Source organism: Bos taurus, chromosome X (assembly GCF_002263795.3).
Source record: "Bos taurus isolate L1 Dominette 01449 registration number 42190680 breed Hereford chromosome X, ARS-UCD2.0, whole genome shotgun sequence".
NCBI lineage: Eukaryota > Metazoa > Chordata > Mammalia > Artiodactyla > Bovidae > Bos > Bos taurus.
In genome coordinates this window covers 1,248,549-1,254,827 of record NC_037357.1, presented here as the reverse complement: position 1 = coordinate 1,254,827, position 6,279 = coordinate 1,248,549, and positions in this window count along the sequence as shown.

Sequence of the window (6,279 nt, the reverse complement as noted above, 5' to 3'; positions counted from 1 at the left end):
CCTCTTTATTGTGGAGGTTCCTCCCTGTGGGTGGGGTTGAATGGGTGGCTTGTCAAGGTTTTCTGGTTAGGGAAGCTTGTGTCAGTGTTCTGGTGGATGAAGCTGGATTTCTTTTCTCTGTAGTGCAATGAAGTGTCCAGTAATGAGTTTTGAGATGTCACTAGGTTTGATGTGACTTTGGGCAGCCTATTTATTGAGGCTCAGGGTTATGTTCCTGTGTTGCTGGAGAATTTGCGTGGTATGTCTTGCTCTGGAGCTTGTTGGCCCTTGGGTGGTGCTTGGTTTCAGTGTAGGTATGGAGGCGTTTGATGAGCTCCTATTGATTAATATTCCCTGCAGTCAGGAGTTCTCTAGTGTTCTCAGGATTTGCACTTCAGCCTCCTGCCTCTGGTTTTCAGTCTTATTCTTACTGTAGCTTCAAGACTTCTCCGTCTATACAGCACCAATGGTAAGACATCTAGGTTAATTATGAAAAGTTTTTCCACAGTGAGGGACACCCAGAGAGGTACATAGAGTTACATGGAGAAGAGAAGAGGGAGGAGGGAGATAGAGGTGACCCAGCAGAGAAGAGGGGAAATCAAAAGGGGAGAGAGCAAGCTAGCCAGATATCACTTCCCTATGTGCTCTCCACGGTCTGGATCCCTCAGAGATGTTCACAGAGATACAAAGAGAGAAGAGGAAGGAGACAGAGGTGGACAGGAGGATAAAAGATGGAATCAAAAGGAGACAGACAGATCTAGCCAGTAATCAGTTCCCTAAGTGTTCTCCACAGCCCAGAACACACAAAGAGATTCACAGAGTTGGGTAGAGAAGAGAAGGTGTAGGGAGGAGATAGAGGTTACCTGGCAGAGAAAAAGAAGAGTCCAAAGGGGGAGAGAGCAATCAAGCTAGTAATCTCACTCCCAAGTAAATATGGGTACTGAAGATTGGGTTCTTAAAGGTACAAAATTGAGAGCAAATACCAAAAAGCCAACATTAAAAATCTGGAGTAGAGGTTACATTCTCAGAAATACAATATTAAACAAAAAAAAGTCACAAAAACTATAAAATACGTATTTATTAAGTTTGCTTTAAAAACAGGGTCTTTTTTGCAAAGTAATAGTAGGCTATAAAAATGAAAATTAAAGGAGTAATATAGGACTTAAAATTTTTTATTAAAAAATTTTAAAAATTAAAAAAAATTATAATAGTAAAAATATATCTAAGACTTTCTCTGGTGTTGTTGTGGACAGTGTGGGGTCAGTTCACTTTCAGATAATTCCTTGATCCAGCTTATACTTCTCAAGATCTACAGGCCCCTTCTTATGTAGTTGGTGCTAACTGCAGGGTTTTAATCTATTGCACCTGTCACTTCCAAAGCAGTTCCCTCTCTTTATTTTAGCTTCTTCTGTTTGCTGGTCTCTTCAGCGTCTAATTTCCGCCCTGACACAAGGGGGCGGTGGTGGTCACCTTTTTAGGCTTACTTGTTCAGTCCTGCTGTGGGGAGGGAGGAACACTGCGAACAAATATTACTGGTGTGTGGGGGGATTCCTCGCAGTGTCTTGGTCACACTCGGTTTGCTCCCGCTCATGGCCTGCGTGCTTTCCCAGTCTATACTGTTCAGGCTCTAGGTTGCTCTGCTGGGAAGTGTCTCAGGCGGGCCCTGGTTTGCATGCACTTCTCAGGTCTAAGCCACTCCTGTTCAGGTTCTCGGGTACTCTACAAAGGCGCAGACTTTGTTAGGCCTGTGATTTGTGCCCTTCCCAGGTCCAAGCAGCTCAGGTGACCAGGTGCTTGGCGAGCGTTGTCGCGCCCAGTTGGGGGCTGCGGATTATCGCCTCCTCTGTCCCAGCCGCTTGGTTTTCTGGGTGTGTAACTGGTGCACCTTCTCAGGTGTGCCATGTGTCTCTTCTGGGGAGCTGATCTCTGGCTGCTACCCTCCCAGCAAAGGTTGACCATCCAGAATCCCAAGAAGTCTTGGTTAGCAACGAAGCCTGCTTGCAGTTTCATAGAGGATGCCTCTCTGGGGCCGTGATTGCCCCCTTCCGGCTCTGGCTGCCCTCTCCTGCCTGTCTCCAGTGGGACATGGGCTGGTCTGCAGCCAGCTAGATCTGCTCAGTCCTTTGTTCTGTGAGTGGGCCTGGCAGTGTCTTAGGTTAGGGCTTTATGCGGGATAGCTATCCCACAGTCTGGGTTGCTATCTCAAGTTAGTTCCCTCAGATTGCCCTCAGGGCATTCAGGCTTGGTCCTTACCCTAAGCAATGCAGCCCGCGCCTCCCTGTCCATTCCCTGCTTGCTAGTGGCGGATGTGAGCGTCTGTACTGCTTTTCTGCTGGGAGTTGCCGTTAGGCACATAATCTGTGGGTTTTAATTATTTATTTATTTTTCCTCCCGGTTATGTTGCCCTCTGAGGTTCCAAGGCTTGCCACAGACCCTGCAAGGTGAGAGTGTTTCCTGGTGTTTGGAAACTTCTCTCTTTTTTAAGACTCCTTTCCCTGGACAGATCTCTGTCCCTACCTCTTTTGTCTCACTTTTTATCTTTTATATTTTGTCCTACCTCCTTTTGAAGACGATGGGCTGCTTTTCTGGGTGCCTGATGTCCTCTGGCAGCATCCAGAATTTGTTTTGTGGAATTTACTCAGCGTTCAAATGTTCTTTCGATGAATTTGTGGGGAAGAAAGTGGTATCCCCATCCTATTCCTCTGCCATCTTCTAATCAGGTCATCTTAAAATGTATATTATTGGAGTGGGTCTGGTAAGACCTTTCTATTGTTCTAATCCTGTCATCTTCAAATGTAAATTGTGGGAGTGGGTCTATTAAGATCTTTACAACCTTGAGACATTCTTCTGATTTATTCTAAAAACCGATTAAAAAAGTATATAGCTCCCATGCTAAGACTAGGGATTTGGGCATTCTCGGTTCCCCTTCTGATGTCTATATCAGAAGTTTTCTTTGTCCCCTTTTCACTTTAATAAAACTCTGCTACACAAAAGCTATTGAGTGATTGAGACTAGTCCCTGGTTCCAAAGCTGTATCTTCTTCAGTTCAGTTCAGTGCACATCAGTCACTCAGTCATGTCCGACTCTTTGCAACCCAATGAACTGCAGCATGCCAGGCCTCCCTGGCCATCACCAACTCCCGGAGTTCACACAAACTCGTGTCCATCAAGTCGGTGATGCCATCCAGCCATCTCATCCTCTGTCATCCCCTTTTCCTCCTGCCCCCAATCACTCCTAGGATCAGAGTGTTTTCGAATGAGTCAACTTTTGCATGAGGTGGCCAAAGTACTGGAGTTTCAGCCTCAGCATCAGTCCTTCCAAAGAACACCCAGGACTGATCTCCTTTAGAATGGACTGATTGGATCTCCTTGCAGTCCAAGGGACTCTCAAGAGTCTTCTCCAATATCACAGTTCAAAAGCATCAATTCTTCAGTGCTCAGATTTCTTTACAGTCCAACTCGCACATCCACATGTGACTACTGGAAAAACCATAGCCTTGACTAGACAGATCTTTGTTGGCAAAGTGATGTCTCTGCTTTTTAATATGCTGTCTAGGTTGGTCATAACTTTTCTTCCAAGGAGCAAGCGTCTTGTAATTTCATGGCTGTAGTCACCATCTGCAGTTATCTTTGGGGGGCTCCAAAATCAAGTCTACCACTGGTTCCCCATCTATTTGCCATGATATGAAGGGACTGGATGCCATGATCTTAGTTATCTGAATGTTGAGCTTTAAGCCAAGTTTTTCACTCTCCTCTTTCACTTTCATCAAGAGGCTCTTTAGTTCTTCTTTGCTTTCTGCCGTAAGGGTGGTGTCATCTGCATATCTGAGGTTATTGATATTTCTCCCAGCAATCTTGATTCCAGCTAGGCAAATTAGTCTCACCTTTTCAGTATGCTGTCTAGGTTGGTCATAGCTTTTCTTATGCTTATAATAAGAACTGTATTATTACCTCACCACACAGTTGCAGGGACAGAGGGTCAGAATAATTAAGTAATTTATCCAAGGTCAGAGTCAGTAATCTTAAAAAGCCAGGATTTTAACTCAGTATTATCTTTGGTAATAGTAGGAAGTAGGAAGTCAAGAAACACCTGGAATAACAGGCAAATTTGGCCTTGGAATATGGAATGAAGCAGGGCAAAGACTAATAGAGTTTTGCCAAGAAAATGCTCTGGTCATAACAAACACCCTCTTCCAACAACACAAGAGAAGACTCTACACATGGACATCATGAGATGGTCAACACCAAAATCAGATTGATTATATACTTTGCAGCCAAAGATGGAGAAGCTCTATACAGTCAGCAAAAACAAGACCAGGAGCTGACTGTGGCTCAGACCATGAACTCCCTATTGCCAAATTCAGACTTAAATTGAAGAAAGTAGGGAAAACCACTAGACCATTCAGGTATGACCTAAATCAAATCCCTTTCAATTATACAGTGGAAGTAAGAAATAGATTTAAGGGCCTAGATCTGATAGATAGAGTGCCTGATGAGCTATGGAATGAGGTTCGTGACATTGTACAGGAGACAGGGATCAAGACCATCCCCATGGAAAAGAAATGCAAAAAAGCAAAATGGCTGTATGGGTAGGCCTTACAAATAGCTGTGAAAAGAAGAGAAGCAAAAAGCAAAGGAGAAAAGGAAAGATATAAACATCTGAATGCAGAGTTCCAAAGAATAGCAAGAAGAGATAAGAAGGCCTTCTTCAGTGATCAATGCAAAGAAATAGAGGAAAACAACAGAATGGGAAAGACTAGAGATCTCTTCAAGAAAATCAGAGATACCAAGGGAACATTTCATGCAAAGATGGGCTCGATAAAGGACAGAAATGTTATGGACCTAACAGAAGCAGAAGATATTAAGAAGAGGTGGCAAGAATACACAGAAGAACTATACAAAAAAGATCTTCACGACCCAGATAATCACGATGGTGTGATCACTGACCTAGAGCCAGACATCCTGGAATGTGAAATCAAGTGGGCCTTAGAAAGCATCACGACGAACAAAGCTAGTGGAGGTGATAGAATTCCAGTTGAGCTATTCCAAATCCTGAAAGATAATGCTGTGAAAGTGCTGCACTCAATATGCCAGCAAATTTGGAAAACTCAGCAGTGGCCACAGGACTGGAAAAGGTCAGTTTTCATTCCAATCCCAAAGAAAGGCAATGCCAAACAATGCTCAAACCACCACACAATTGCACTCATCTCACATGCTAGTAAAGTAATGCTTAAAATTCTCCAAGCCAGGCTTCAGCAATATGTGAACCGTGAACTTCCTGACGTTCAAGCTGGTTTTAGAAAAGGCGGAGGAACCAGAGATCAAATTGCCAACATCCGCTGGATCATGGAAAAAGCAAGAGAGTTCCAGAAAAACATCTATTTCTGCTTTATTGACTATGCTAAAGCTTTTGACTGTGTGGATCACAATAAACAGTGGAAAATTCTGAAAGAGATGGGAATACCAGACCACCTGATCTGCCTCTTGAGAAATTTGTATGCAGGTCAGGAAGCAACAGTTAGAACTGGACATGGAACAACAGACTGGTTCCAAATAGGAAAAGGAGTACGTCAAGGCTGTATATTGTCACACTGTTTATTTAACTTATATGCAGAGTACATCATGAGAAACGCTGGACTGGAAGAAACACAAGCTGGAATAAAGATTGCTGGGAGAAATATCAATAACCTCAGATATGCAGATGACAACACCCTGATGGCAGAAAGTGAAGAGGAACTAAAAAGCCTCTTGATGAAGGTGAAAGTGGAGAGTGAAAAAGTTGGCTTAAAGCTCAACATTCAGAAAACGAAGATCATGGCATCTGGTCCCATCACTTCATGGCAAATAAATGGGGAAACAGTGGAAACAGTGTCAGACTTTATTTTTCTGGGCTCCAAAATCACTGCAGATGGTGACTGCAGCCATGAAATTAAAAGACGCTTACTCCTTGGGAGGAAAGTTATGACCAACCTAGATAGCATATTCAAAAGCAGGGACATTACTTTACCAACAAAAGTCCTTCTAGTCAAGGCTATGGTTTTTCCAGTGGTCATGTATGGATGTGAGAGTTGGACTGTGAAGAAGGCTGAGCGCCGAAGAATTGATGCTTTTGAACTGTGGTGTTGGAGAAGACTCTTGAGAGTCCCTTGGACTGCAAGAAGATCCAACCAGTCCATTCTAAAGGAGATCAGCCCTGGGATTTCTTTGGAAGGAATGATGCTAAAGCTGAAACTCCAGTACTTTGGCCACCTCATGCAAACAGTTGACTCATTGGAAAGAGTCTGATGCTGGGAGGGATTAT